The sequence below is a fragment of the Dipodomys spectabilis genome, unplaced genomic scaffold, assembly GCF_019054845.1.
Source record: "Dipodomys spectabilis isolate Male_0828 unplaced genomic scaffold, ASM1905484v1 ptg000009l, whole genome shotgun sequence".
NCBI classification, from domain to species: Eukaryota; Metazoa; Chordata; class Mammalia; order Rodentia; family Heteromyidae; genus Dipodomys; species Dipodomys spectabilis.
Window position 1 is genome coordinate 14722437 of NW_024870686.1, and position 15336 is coordinate 14737772.

The following is a 15336-nucleotide window of genomic DNA, read 5'->3' on the forward strand; positions in this document are numbered from 1 at the left end:
TAAGCAACATATCAAGAGGTACAGCCAACTCATGACAAGGGCGTTCTGAGGCCTAGGTATTTATCAGATATTAATTGAGCCCATACTGCTTTATACTGAACTTTCTAGCTCACCTTCAAATGCATCTAAAAGAGTTGTCAAGATTTCTTTTTTCAATTAGCTAATGAATGAGAGTAATGAGAGTTATGCTCTAATTGACCCACAAACATGATTTGATGCTGATTATTAAGTGGCTTCTGTGGATTCTAGTCTTCTGGATTCTAGTCTATTACAATTAAGAAGACAGAAAGCATCCTGCCTTCATGGATCAAAGATTCCAGCAAGAAGTAACAAACACACCTTGGCTATGGTGAATAGCGCTGCAATAAACACGGCTGTGCTGGTGGCTTTATTGTGCCTTGGTTTATAATCTTTGGATAAATGCCCAGGAATGCAATTGCTGCATCATAGGGTAGTTCTACATTTAATTTTTGGAGGAACCTCTCATTGCTTTCCAGAGTAGTTGAACAAGTTTACATTCCCACCAACAGTGTATTATGGTTCCCTTTAGGCCGCAAGTGCCCCTCAATGGTCAAAAAACATGTTAAAGAACACAAAAGTTACCAAGTGAGGAGGTGAGGAGGTAGAAGAAGACAGATGACTCCATGGTCATTCTGCTACAAGCGAAAATAATTTCTGTCAAAAAAAGTAAAGTGAAAACAACATGTATGCTATTCCCAAACCTGAAAACTCAATAAATACTCAGTTTCTTTTTATATTGTTAATTTTTTTGGGGGGTTCTTGATCTGATGGCCTAGGCACTGGTCCTGAGTTTTTTCATTTCCAGGCTAGCATTCTATCTCCAGAGGCACAGCTACGCTTCTAGCATTTTTTTTTTTCTTTTCTGGTCATGGGACTTGAATTCAGGGCCTAGGTGCTGTCCCAGAGCTGATCTGCTCAAGGCTAGCACTCTACCACTAGAACCACAGAGCCACTTCTGGCCTTTTCTGAGTAGTTTATTAGAGATGAGAGTCTCATGGACTTTGCTGCCAGGGTTGGCTTCAAACCAGGATCCTCAGATCTCAGCCTCCTGAGTAGTTAGGATTATAGGCATGTAGGCATGACCCATGGGCACTCAGTATTTGTTGTAGTTAATTGGAGACAAGAGTCTCTCACACTTTCCTGCCTGGACTGGCTTTGAACCTCAATTCTCAGTTCTCAGCTTCTGAATAGCAAGGATTATAGATAGGAACCACTGGAGTCAAGCTACTCAGTTCTAATCACTCAATATAGTATTGGCAACCATTTGTATATATTACATATTAAATCCAAATGAAAACATAAAATTTATCCAATAGCAATTACCTGGTATGGTATTTGTAATTTTATATCATGATGATTTTTTTTTTACTTTCAATGATAAAGATTTTACATATTTCAACAGTTTTATAATTAAAATGAAAACTACATGAAGTAAAGAAATCATGATTTACAATTTGATTTTTTCTTGAGAAGATGGTTTTGCTTAGACTCAACTAGAGTTACTGATTTAAAAAGTACAAAGACTTGGGGAGGTGGGGAGGGAAGGGATAGTAGGGAAAAAATAAAGGAGAGGATAACAATGCTTGACAAGAAATGTGCTCATTATTTTACTCATGTAACTGTAAGGGGTTACAGTATCTTTACAATAAAAAATATTAAAAAGTACAAAGTACCTTTACTTCAGGTTGTCAAATTGCTTTCTAAAGCAACTGTAAAAGACTGGAGGTATAGCCAGGCACTGGTGGCTCACACCTGTAATCCTAGTTATTCAAGAGGCTTAGATCTAAGGATCGCAGTTCAAAGCCAGCCCGGACAGGAAAGTCTGTGAGACTCTTATCTCCAATAAACCATTCAGAAAACCGAAAGTGGCGCTGTGACTCAAGTGATAGAGTGCTAGCCTTGAATTGAAGAGCTGAGGAACAGCACTCAGGCCCACAGTTCAAGCCCTGCAACTGACAAAAAAAAAAAAAAAAGACTGGAGGTGTGGCTGTAGTAGTACAGTGTCAACTGAGCAAGACTTGAGGCCCAGTTCAAACAAAGAGGTTTTAGCTCACACAAAGAGGTTTTAAAAATACAAGTTTTCAAGGAAATCAACACAGAACTTAAAAAATGGCAAAACCTCCCATGCTCCTGGATTGGAAAGATTAACATTGTGAAAATGGCAATACTTCCCAAGGCTATCTACAAATTCAACGCAATACCTATCAAAATTCCACCCTCATTCTTCAAGGAAATAGAAGAGGCAATCCAAAAATTCATATGGAACAATAAAAGACCCCGAATAGCAAAAACGCTCCTCAACAGAAAGAACACTGCTGGAGGAATATCAATACCAAATTTCAAACTCTACTATAAAGCTTTAGTAATCAAAACAGCTTGGTATTGGCATAAGAACAGACCTCAGGACCAATGGAATAGAATTGAAAACCCAGAAATGAACCTACAGACCTATAGCCATCTAATCTTCGATAAGGGAGCTAAAACAATAGAATGGAAGAAAGACAGCCTCTTCAGTAAATGGTGCTGGCAAAACTGGTTAACTACATGTAGAAAACTAAAGCTAGATCCTTATATTTTACCCTGCACCAGAATCAACTCCAAATGGATCAAAGACCTTGAAGTCAAAGCAGATACTCTGAAAACATTACAGGATGGAATAGGAGAAACCCTAGGTCTCCTTGGCTCAGGCCGAAATTTTCTGAATAGAGACCCGGAAACACAACAAATCAAAGAAAGGTTGGACAAATGGGATTGCATAAAGTTGCAGAGCTTCTGCAGGGCAAAGGACATAGCTAGCAAGATCAATAGAAAGCCCACGGATTGGGAGAAGATCTTTACTAGCCATACAAAGGACAAGGGTCTCATATCTAAAATATACTTGGAACTCAAAAAATTAAACCCCCCAACAACAAATCCTCAAAGAAACAACTGCCCAATAAATAAGTGGGCGAAAGACCTAAAGAGAAACTTCTCTGAAGAAGAAAGAAGGATGGCCAATAGACACATGAAGAAATGTTCAACATCCCTAGCCATAAAAGAAATGCAAATCAAAACAACATTGAGATATCACCTCACTCCAGTTAGAACGGCAAAAATCAAGAACTCTAACAACAACAGATGCTGGAGGGGATGTGGACAGAAAGGAACCTTACTTCATTGTGGGTGGGAATGTAAACTTGTTCAACCACTTTGGAAAGCAGTATGGAGGTTCCTCAAAAGACTTCACATAGAGCTCCCCTATGACCCAGCAATCCCACTTTTGGGCATTTACCCAAATGTTTACAAACAAGACCACACTAAAGCTACCAGCACAACTACGTTTATTGCAGCATTATTTACCATAGCTAAGATATGGAACCAACCCAGATGCCCCTCAGTAGATGAATAGATCAAGAAAATGTGGTATATATACACAATGAAATTCTATGCCTCCATCAGAAAGAATGACATTTCCCCATTTGTTAGGAAATGGAAAGGCTTGGAAAAAATTATATTAAGTGAAGTAAGCCAGGCCCAAAGAAACATAGGTCCCATGGTTTCCCTTATTTGCAATATCTAGTATATGTATGAGTCAAGCGGAAAAGGTCAGATAATGTGATGTCAGGAAAATGAACCCTTAGATATGTTTTTTAATGTATTTTTCTTTCATGCATGTGTTTCTAATGCATTTATAAGATTATCTCTTTGTTGCTTTGTATGTCCCTCCCCCACAGTATAACCCCTGCTTTCACTATATTTGATGTCAGTATAACTTGTGGAGGAGATGGGGAAAAAACCAGTTGTTTAAGGATTCAGGTGGACCTATTGCGACAATGAGAAGTACAAGTTGTCATGTCCAAAACAAGCTTTACAACGTTGGTGCGGGGGGGGGGGGGGGGAGGGAAGGGGAAGGGGGGAAGGAGAAGGATTGGGATTGGGGGGGAGGGGGGGGGCTGGGAAGGGAGGGAAGGGTAAACAAAGGAGGAGGCTGCAATGCTTGGTAAGAAATGTACGCATTATCCTGCCCATGTAATTGTAACCCCTCTGTACAGTATGTTCACAAATAAAGTAAAATTAAATAAAAAAAAAATACAAGTTTTCAGTAATAACATATGAAAGTAATGCTATATTAATACCATTAAGCTTTTTTGTGTATATATGTGCCAGTACGGGGGCTTGAACTAAGGTCCTGAGAACTGGTCCTGAGCTTTTTTGGCTCAAGGCTAGCGCTCTACCACTTGAGCCACAGCTCCACTTCTAGCTTTGTGCTGGTTAACTGGAGATAAGACTGTCACGGACCTTAGTGTCTGATCTGGCTTTGAACCATAATCTTCAGATTTCAGACTCCTGAGTACCTCCTAGTACCTAGCCAGAGGTGCCCAGCATACCACTATGTTTTTAGGGTAAACAATTTCATACTTTTTGTACTTTTTTGTTTGGTCAGTCGTGGGGCTTGAACTTTGGGCCTGGGCACTGTCCCTCAGCTCTTCAGCTCAAGGCAAGTGCTCTACCACTTAAGCCACAGCACCACTTCTGTTTTACTGGTGGTTTATTTGAGATAAGAGTCTCATAGACTTTCCTGCCCAGGCTGGCTTTGAACCGTGATCCTCAGATCTCAGCCTCCTGAGTAACTAGGATTACAGGCGTGAGCCACTGGCACCCAGCTCTTTTTGTACTTCTTTTCTACATAGTTTAAAATTTGCTAACTTGTTTTATGAATGTTATCTACATATTCTTTTTTCTTTTTTTAAATAAGTTTTTTATTGTGAAATACTGTACAGAGGGGTTACAGTTACATGGGCAAGGTAATGAGCACATTTCTTATCAAGCATTGTTGCCTCTTCCTTTATTCTTCTCCTACTATCCCTTCCCTCCCATCTCCTCAACTATACCTCCCCCCATGCCTAAATTGTAAAGTTCATTTTCAACATAGTGCCTTATACATCTCATTGTTGCAATGGGTCTATCTGTATCCTTATTTAAACATTTTGTTTTTTCCCTTCCCCTCCCCAAATTATACTAACATCAAATACACTGAAAACAGGCATTATACCATGGGGGAGGGACATACAAAGCAACAAAAATCACATGGTACCTTATAAATACGTTAGAAACTAGCAAGCAAGAAAAAAAAACCACTTGTGTCCCTATCTTTGGGTTCATTTCACTTAACATCTTATCTGGTCATATGTACATAGCTTTTGACCTTTTCTGCTTGTCCCAGACATATACTAGTTATTGCAAATAAGGGAAACCATGGGACCTATGTTTCTTTGGGCCTGGCTTACTTCACTTAATACAATTTTCTCCAAGTCCTTCCATTTCCTAACAAATGGGGCAATGTCATTCTTTCTGATGGAGGCATAGAATTCCATTGTGTATATATACCACATTTTCTTGATCCATTCATCTACTGAGGGGCATCTGGGTTGGTTCCATATCTTAGCTATGGTAAATAATGCTGCAATAGACATAGTTGTGCTGGTAGCGTTAGTATATCCTTGTTTGTGATCATTTGGGTAAATGCCCAAAAGTGGGATTGCTGGGTCATAGGGGAGCTCTATGTGGAGTCTTTTGAGGAACCTCCATACTACTTTCCAAAGTGGTTGAACAAGTTTACACTCCCACCAACAATGCAGTAGGGTTCCCTTCTGTCCCCCCTCCAGCTCTGTTGTTAGTAGAGCTCTTAATTATAGCCATTCTAACTGGGGTGGAATCTCAATGTTGTTTTGATTTGCATTTCTTTTATGGCTAGAGAGGTTGAACATTTCTTCATGTGTCTATTGGCCATTCTTATTTCCTCCTCAGAGAAGTTTCTCCTTAAGTCTTTAGCTCACTTATTTATTGGGCAGTTGTTTCTTTGTGGATTTGTTGTTGGAGGATTTGATTTTTTGAGTTCTAAGTATATTTTAGATATGAGAACCTTTGTATGGCTAGTGAAGATCTTCTCCCAATCCGTGGGCTTTCTATTGATCTTGCTAGCTATGTCCTTTGCCATGCAGAAGTTCTGCAGCTTCATGGAATCCCAAATTTCCAACCTTTCTCTGATTTGTTGTGTTTCTGGGTCTCTATTAAGAAAATTTTGGCTTGTGCCAAGGAGACCTAAGTTTTCTCCTATTCTGTCCTGTAATGTTTTCAGAGTGTCTGCTTTGACTTCAAGGTCTTTGATCCATTTGGAGTTGATTCTGGTGCAGGGTGATATATAAGGATCTAGCTTTAGTTTTCTACATGTAGTTAACCAATTTTGCCAGCACCATTTCCTGAAGAGGCTGTCTTTCTTTCATTCTATTTTTTTTAGCTCCCTTATCGAAGATTAGGTGGCTATAGGTCTGTGGGTTCATTTCTGGGTTTTCAATTCTATTCCATTGGTCCTGAGGTCTGTTCTTATGCCAATACCAAGCTGTTTTGATTACTATGGCTTTATAGTAGAGTTTGAAATTTGGTATTGATATTCCTCCAGCATTGTTCTTTCTTTTTTTTTTTTTTTTTTTTGGGTCCGGTCGTGGGGCCTGAACTCTGGGCCTGGGCGCTGTCCCTCAGCTCTTCCACTCAAGGCTAGCACTCCACCACTTGAGCCACAGTGCCACTTCCGGCTTTTTTCTTTTGCTTATGTGTTGCTGAGGAATCGAACCCAGGGCCTCAGGCATGCAAGGCAAGCGCTCCATCACTGAGCCAACTTTCCAGCCCTAGCATTGTTCTTTCTGTTAAGGATATTTTTTCTTGTAAAGATACTGTACAAAGGGATTACAGTTACATGAATAAGGTAATTAGTACATTTCCTATCGAGCATTGTTATCCTCTTCTTCGTTTTTCCTCTACCATCCTATCCCACTCCACACAAACTTCTCCCTCCCCCATTCATATTCTTTTTCATTTAATTTTTATTTTACTTTTATAACTTCTATCTTTTTTTTTCATCTGTTGGCCTTGAACTCAGGGCCTAGGCACTGTTCCTGGGCTCTTTTGCTCAAGGCTAATGCTGTACCACTTTGAGCCACAGTACCACATCCAGTTTTCTGGTGGTTATGGATATAAGACTCTCATGGACTTTCTTGCCTGGGCTGGTTTTAAACTGCAATCTTCAGATCTCAGCCTCCCCAGTAACTAGGATTACAGTATCCAGCACTTCTATCACTTTTAAAACATACAATTTCCTTTGCCGTTATCCTTATTGCCTTATGCCATTAATCTTATTAGCTTAAGAAAGAGAAACTCTGATTCAAAAGTATAGAGTAATTTTGGCTTAGAGGTAGAGTAAATTTGGCTTATGAGGTAGGAATCCTCTGATTCTAGAAATTGCAACCAATTACTCAATAATATTTATTAAAGTATGCAATATGTAATATAATGAATAGTATGTAATATACTGGTATAATTAATATACTACTAATTATTTTATTCAATATTTATAATACTATGCTTTCTGCATAGTATTTTAAGGTATCAATTATGATATCCTAAGTTGTTCTACAGAGATTTCTCCTTCCTAGGTTGTTTCTTCTCTTCTTATATCTACGTAACTGTTCTTTAGAAAGATTTCATTTTCTGGGAAACTAAAAATGTAACTAATATTTCCTTTTATTTCCCAGTGTTCTCCATGGGAAGTATTCAGGAAATGCTTATTATTGTTGACACTGAAATAAAACACTGAGATGAGAAAAATATTGAATATTTGATCCTCAGTGTCTGCTGGCCTGACTTATGTCAGGATTAAGAAAGGTTTTATTATTTTTTGCATTAAGCAACAGAGCCTTGATTCTGAGGTATGTCTTATTGGTGGATTTGGTTGCTTAACAAATATAAGAGTTTTCCAGCATTATGGCTAGAGGATAAAGTGGTTAGAAAACTTGGAAAGGATACAGGGAATTACCTGTATAAAAAATAATAATCAACCTTTTAGAACAGACTCATAAAAAGATATAACACATCAGTAAATCAGCCCCGAGTTTCACATTTCAAATAAGACTATTAATAAGGTAAAATCATTTAAGATTTCATGTAATCATTTTCATTATTTGAATTTCTTTGAAGAATTTTATCTTTTTTTAATGCAGCATTTAGGTTCAAAAAATCTTTTAACAGTGAAAATGTATTCTACCTATTAAGGGCAGGAAGGCAAAAGAGAAGCTAGGTAAACTTTTTTTTTTTTTGTCAAGGCTAGTACTCTAGATACAAAATATATATTCTATATAGTAAATAAAGCCACAGCTCAATTTCTGGCTTTTTGCTGGTTAATTGGATATGAATCTTATAGACTTCTCTTTCTGGCTTCAAACTTCAAATCTCAGATCTCAGCCTTCTGAGTAAAGAGGATAATAGGTTTGAGGTACTGCAGTGGTAAACTCTATTCTCAGGAGATGTGTAAGAAGAGCATGGGAGTAAAGACGAGCCTTTGGCAACAATGTGGTTTTCACAGACTGGCCACTGTAGCTCAGGAGTGAAGAAGCACAGGGCGAGGCCTGGCCTGGAACAGAGGACTTGCCGGGGAGGTGTGAGAGGCTGGGTTGTCTTGCCATTACCTTCTTTTGTGCAGAGCCCTCTTTTCCACGTTCTTTGCCTTCCTTCCTCTTGAGCATTTTCTCTAGGTGTATATTTACATTCTAGACTTCTTTTCACTTTAAACAGCTAGCCCAATGATAACAACTATATGTAAATGGTATCAAAATGTGTGCCTCTGAATTCTGCCCATTCAGTGAACTAAGATGCCCCACGCATTGCTTCTGGGATGATATGTGAGAGACACCCCCCCCCCCCCCAGGACAGATGCAGTATTTTCAAAGCCAAGTTCATTATTCTTCTCTGTCTGCATCAGATGCTTCTTTTACAGTTTCTTAATTAATAACTTCAACCTCCACAGGGTCACTCAAGCAAGGAATATTACAGCTTTCTCAGGCATTCGACTTCGTATCCCCAAATGAAATGTTCCCATCCCATCGTCATACCAGTCCTGCCTTTTTGAAATATCTCTCAGCTGAATTTTAGTATGGTTTCCATTGTGAGAGGCCCAAGTTGGAGAATGATGGCAATCTCTGCTTTCCTTGTCTTAGTCTTTTCCATCTCTGATGGTCTTTCTCATAGTGATATATTTTGGTAAAATGCATAGATGACATTGATAGTTCAGTTTAAACTATGCATGTCACCACTTTTCCCACTACATAAAGTTCAAAATATGACCTCTCCGCCTGTTCTCAAAGCATGTGAATTGCCAATACTAAATGCATACACTCTGACTTGAGCTATCTGAGGCGATGAACTTACTAAGCAGCCTCAGTCTTCCATGCCTATGATGAGTGTAAAACAATTTGTCAAGGTACAATTAATCCTCTTCTCTTTTGAAATTTTTTTATTGTGAAAATACTGTACAGAGGGGTTACAGTTACATGAGTAAGGTAATGAGTACATTTCTTATCCAGCATTGTTACCTCCTCCTTTATTTTTCCCCTACTATCCCTTCCCTCCCCACCGCCCCACCTCCCCCCACCCCCGTGGCAAGTTGTAAAGTTCATCTTCTGCTCTTTCATTTCTCCTATATGTAGTCTCTTAATCTGCATAACAGTTGATTCTCAACAGTAGATTTAGACTAACAGGTGGCAGAACAAATGAGTGCTCTCTACTTTTTTTCCCTTAAAGTTTCTATAAGATTTTTATCATAGTACTTGGCACATAAGAATTGCTAGTATATATGCTTTATTGAATTGGAGGTGGTCTTATACTCACCTAAAATATTCCACCTTGATTCCTGGTTCTCACATGTACTTTTCTTTAGGGTCTAACACTTCAAAATTGTATATACATAGAAAATAACCCTAGTGTATCTTAGCCTAATATATATATATATATATATATTATAAACTAATATATAAATAACATAAATAGTCATATATATATGTATGTGTGGATATATATATACATATATATCATATACATATGATATATATGTATATATATATCATGTATGTATGTATGTGTGTGTATATATATATATATATATATATCATGACTTATCTGAGGTACTTCCAGGGAGGAAAATTGGGTAGATAAAGGAAAACTTAATCTCACTCTGTACCTATCTGTACCATTTATAATGTTATTCTATTTATTTTATAACAAAGCCAAAGAAAACTCTTTAATTTCCCAACAAAAAGCCAGTCATGCTGGTAAAAGAATCATTTTGAGGGGCTGGGAAGGTAGCTCAGTGGTAGAGCGCTTGCCTTGCATGCCTGAGGCCCTGGGTTCCATTCCTCAGCACTGCATGAGCAAAAAATAAAAAACCTGGAAGTGGCGCTGTGGCTCAGGTGGTAGAGCGCTAGCCTTGAGCTGAAGAGCTGAGGGACAGCGCCCAGGCCCAGAGTTCAGGCCCCACGACCGGACCTCTGCCCCAAAAAAAGAATCATTTTGAAAATGAAGATCAGGAGAATTACAGGTGAAGGCTATCCCTGGAAAAATGTTAGTGAGACCTCATCTCAGTAAATAAGCTAGATATGATGGTGAATGCCATTGTTACCAGTTATATGGGAGACTATATGCAGGAAGACTGCAGTCTGAGCCAGGCCATGGGCAAAAACATGAGACCCTACATGAAAAATACTGAAACGAAAAGTGGTAGAGCTCCTGCCTCACAATCACTAAGCCCTGAATTCAAACTCAGGTACCCTCATAGCTAAAAATAAAAGAAAGGAAGGAAGGAAGAAAGAAAGAAAGGGAGAAAGAAAGAAAGAGAGAAATAAAGAAAGAAAGAAAGAAAGAAAGAAAGAAAGAAAGAAAGAAAGAAGGAAAGAAAGAAAGGAAAGGAAAGGAAGAAAGAAAGAAGGAAGGAAGGAAAGAAAGGGAAGAAAGAAAGAAAAGGAAGAAAGAAAGAAGGAAAGAAAGAAAGAAAGAAAGGAGGAAAGAAAGGAAAGGAAGGTAGAACGAAAGAAAGAAAGAAAGAAAGAAGGAAGGAAGGAAGGAAAGAAGGAAGGAAAAAGAAAAGAAGGAAAAAAGAAAGGAAGGAGGGAAAGAAAGAAAAAGAAGGACTTTAATATACTTAGGTTAACCTACAGCTGATTTAAGAGTTCATTCCGAATGGAACATTATACTTCATATCAGATTCTTGAGGAATAGATGATAATAGAAGGTGTGACACCTTGGCTTTTTGCATAAAATAGTGTTCTAGACTTTAAAACAAACATTAATGCAAATTCAGATCCATATCCTTCTAAATATTTATAATAATGTTTGGTTTTTATAATTACAAAGTCATGTTTGAATGTTTTTTTCTTCACTTTTCTGAGAAGAAATGTCAGGTAGTATATTTATCCCAAGATCCACTGGACCCTTTGTGTCATACTTTTGAAAACTGGTTACTAAGATGTTTATAACAATCAATCTGTCTATGTTTTAAAATGCAAGAACAGTAAGATCATGTTAATTCATGTTATACACAACAGAGTTAATGAGCCATAAACTTACCCAGAATAAGAGTGCTGGCTTTGGATGAAATCTTATACATCATTTCAAAGTTCAATGCTATGGTCTCTTATTTTCCATTTACCATATAATAATTAGCTTGTATAAAATACAAATTATTCTTTTCATTTTTATGCACTTTGAAGAATTACATTTCATCAAATCTCTTGATACTTGAAATATGACTGTTTCACCAGACAGCAATTGTAGGATATAAAAGATGCTTTTTAAGATCAGCTTGAGCTTCTTCTCAAATGTTGACACTAATCTCTTGAGAGATTATCCCCATGAAACCACCTCAGCCATCAAGATAGTGAACATATCCATTTCAGGCTGTCAGAGAGAGATTTTATACCTTTTTATATGGTGCATTAACTCACATATCATATATAGTAACATGCAGGGGTTGTGAAGCAAAATATCATAATACATTTATTTCCAGCTATTCTTTCTGTTACCTTCTCATTCCTAACACCGACATGACACTCAGTTCTGCCTCAAATCTTTGGGAAACAAATTTCTATTGCTTGGGAAAAAAAAACAGAAAAACTACCTTCTTTTGTCTCCTTTATAGTGTCCTAACATGGCATGGATGACATTAGTGGAGAAAAAATATTGGAGTTGATTATGGAAAGTAAAAATTTGATTGACAGCAGAAATCCAAAAATATGCTTTATTGGTTTCAGCCATACTCTTTCCCTTGCATAGAGAGGATCAACACCTGTGGGCTGCTGTTTCAAATTACTATCTTTTAAGATTGCCTTTTAACTCCAAAAGAGAATAGGCCCAGGAAGAAATACAACTTACTTTACAGAAAATTCTTCTTACAGAGATTGTTATTAATGTTACAAATAATAACCAACATAAATTATATCACAGTATATCACAAACTTACACAAAGAGATCTTAGTGAATCTGGAAGCAGATGGCATGTATCTTCGTACATTTTGTAATGTCTAGGTGGCCCCAGGCAAATCACTTTATTTTTCAAAGATTCAATGTCTTTGTCTGTAAAAACCGGTGAATAAACTAAATGAGAGCCTGATAGCTCTTTCTGCAAAGGGCTTGTTTGGGGGCCATAGGATCTCCCTTGCAACTACATGACTCACTTCTCTTTGTAGAGAAAAATAACCACAGGCAACATTTAAACACATGGATTAACTAGTTTTGATAAGTTACTTGATTTCTTTAAATGAATAGATGGCTCTGAAATCAAATTTATCACAAAACAGCACAGTAAGTTATAGTTTGCTGACCTATGAACTAGATTTCTAAAATTTTCTTTTGCTGTAGATTCTGATTATTGCATGAGAATATGTTTACTCATCAAGTTCTGGAAATTATCATAGAATTTAATTGTAAAAAAATCTAAGAGCTGATTTCATTTCTTCATGTACTTCATGAAAGACTGCAATGAAATCAATTGATGATGGCTATCCAACCACCTGATTTTTGTAAAAGCATAAATCTCCTTCACATTATTTAATAAAATCATTGCATCATGGATGGGTTATCTGACACTGACATACCTTAAGTGGTTTTACATTGAATATCTTGTCATTTAAAAAAGTGACTTTACACTTTACAGAAGATGGAACAATGATATATTTCTTTTCTATTATTCTTATAGCTTCCATTTCTAGGAATCATTCTTGCTCCTAATAGAGCCAGACATTATAAAATTTTTCTTCCATAGAAAGAAATTGTCATATATTATTTTTACTGATGTAGTATGTAGATTTAATAGATCAAAAATCAAAGCTCTTCCTCTAGCCCTACAAGTTCTTAACTTTGTTTATCTTTTTTATTTTAGTTATTTTATGAGCTTTATAAACAAAATATAAAAATGCTCAAGATATAGTATAATGAGAAATTTAATGTAGTAAAACCTATTGGACAGAAAAAAATCTTATCTTAAAAATATAACACGATAGTTGTTTGTTTTTAGAAACATTCTAAATAGCTAATTTTTAACTCAAAATAGCTGGAAAAAATGTAATACAATTATAGGGCATATCATATCAACTGAAGTTATTGCTATACATTATTTCTTCATATATTAAAGAATAAAGTAGGCCTAAAGTTATATAGCTGCAATCTTAACCATTTACATGAAGTATTAGTAGTAGTTCATGGTCCAAGCCTGCCCAGTCTGGACATGACACACTATCTAAAAATGGCTAAAGTAAAAAGGGCTAGAGGTGTGATTCAGGTGGTAGATAAACTGCCTGTTTCACAAACGAGAGGCCCTGAATTCAATCCTCAGTACTACTAATAGAAGGAAAAGATACTAACACTCCACATGGTTAAACACTCCAGAAGACAATCTGTATTTGTTTCAGGCTCATGAGAATTTGCAACAGTCATGACTATGATTTTTTTTAAAAAAGTTATTGGAAATCGTTTTTGCTTTCTTCAAAATCTTTCATCCAGTCTTACTGAAGTTCTCTAGAAAAAATCAGTAGTTTGCATTAGCTCCTCTTATGTAGCTCTCTTCAAGTTCATAGTGAATTATGCAAGGGTCAGAAAGATGATTATTTTTGATGTTGCCACATTGCCAGCAACCAACAATTATGTTGTTCATGTAAAAAGTTCTGTAGCACATACTGGCTTGGTTCAGTCATCTTCATTAGCTAGAGAATCATCAGCATCTTCAAGCCACACTCCTGTGTAATATGCACATACATGGTGCAACATATTTAGAAAATGTATAGTTATACCTAAATGACACACTGCCTTCTTTATTCCTTTTTCTGTTTTATTTAACCTTTTAATTTAGGTTTTAATCAGCTTGTTCAAAAGTTCAGACAGCTAGCTATAATATCACAGTGAACATCTTCATCTGGGATTGCTAATTATCATATTTTGCTATATTTTCTCTACTTCTTTCTATTCTAACTGTACATGTGATATGTAAGTGGTTAGTTTTGTTCAGCCTGTAAGAGTCAATACTAAGCATCATATATCATCAACACTAAACATTCACCCTTAGTAACTCAATGTGTGTTTCTCAAGAGCTATATTTGTTCTCATCTATATTTAATATACATCAAATTCAGGGGAATTAGCATTTACACAAAAATAACTTTTAACCTAAGATAACAACCCAATATCTACAATATCTAATTGTCTTTTTATTTTTGACTGTTGTGGGTTTGCACTCTGGGCCTGGGTGCTGTCCCTCAGTTCTTCAGCTAAAGGTGAGCACGCTACCACTAGAGCCACAGCTCGACTTCCAGTGGTTAATTGGAGATAAGAGTCTCATGGATTTTTCCTGCCCCAGCTGGCTTTGAAGTGTGATCCTCAGATCTCAGCCTCCTGAGTAGCTAGGATTAGAGACATGAGCTACCAGCTCCTGGCCCTACTTGTCTTAATATTATGTCCTTAACAACATTTTTCTCTTCTGACCCAAGATCAATTCATGCTCATGCATTATCAGTTTACAAGAGGAGTGAAGAGTTCCAAGGAATGAATGCTTACATTTTATTGAAAAATACTTTGCATTAGATAAATATATTATTTTTTAAAAAGAGAACAAAGGAGAGGGACATGTGTTTATTTACATATTATAGTCAGACTATTATATATGGATATTATTTACAGATTGTGATATTTTTATAGTTTCTGATTAATTTATAGTTTACTTTCATATCATAGCCTTATTTTACATTGCATGTATGTATCATTTACAAGATGCAGGTATTCCAGGAATTCCATTTTAGAGATATATTAACTCAGGCTCAGAATATGAGAGGTGTTTATGTTCAAGTTAAACTCCCTCATGGTTCCCCTCTCACAAAATACAGATTCCTTCACTGTCATATTCTGTATCAGCAAGAACCATTCAAATGAACCTTTAAAAATGAATGCATTTTGACAACGTAGTTGATA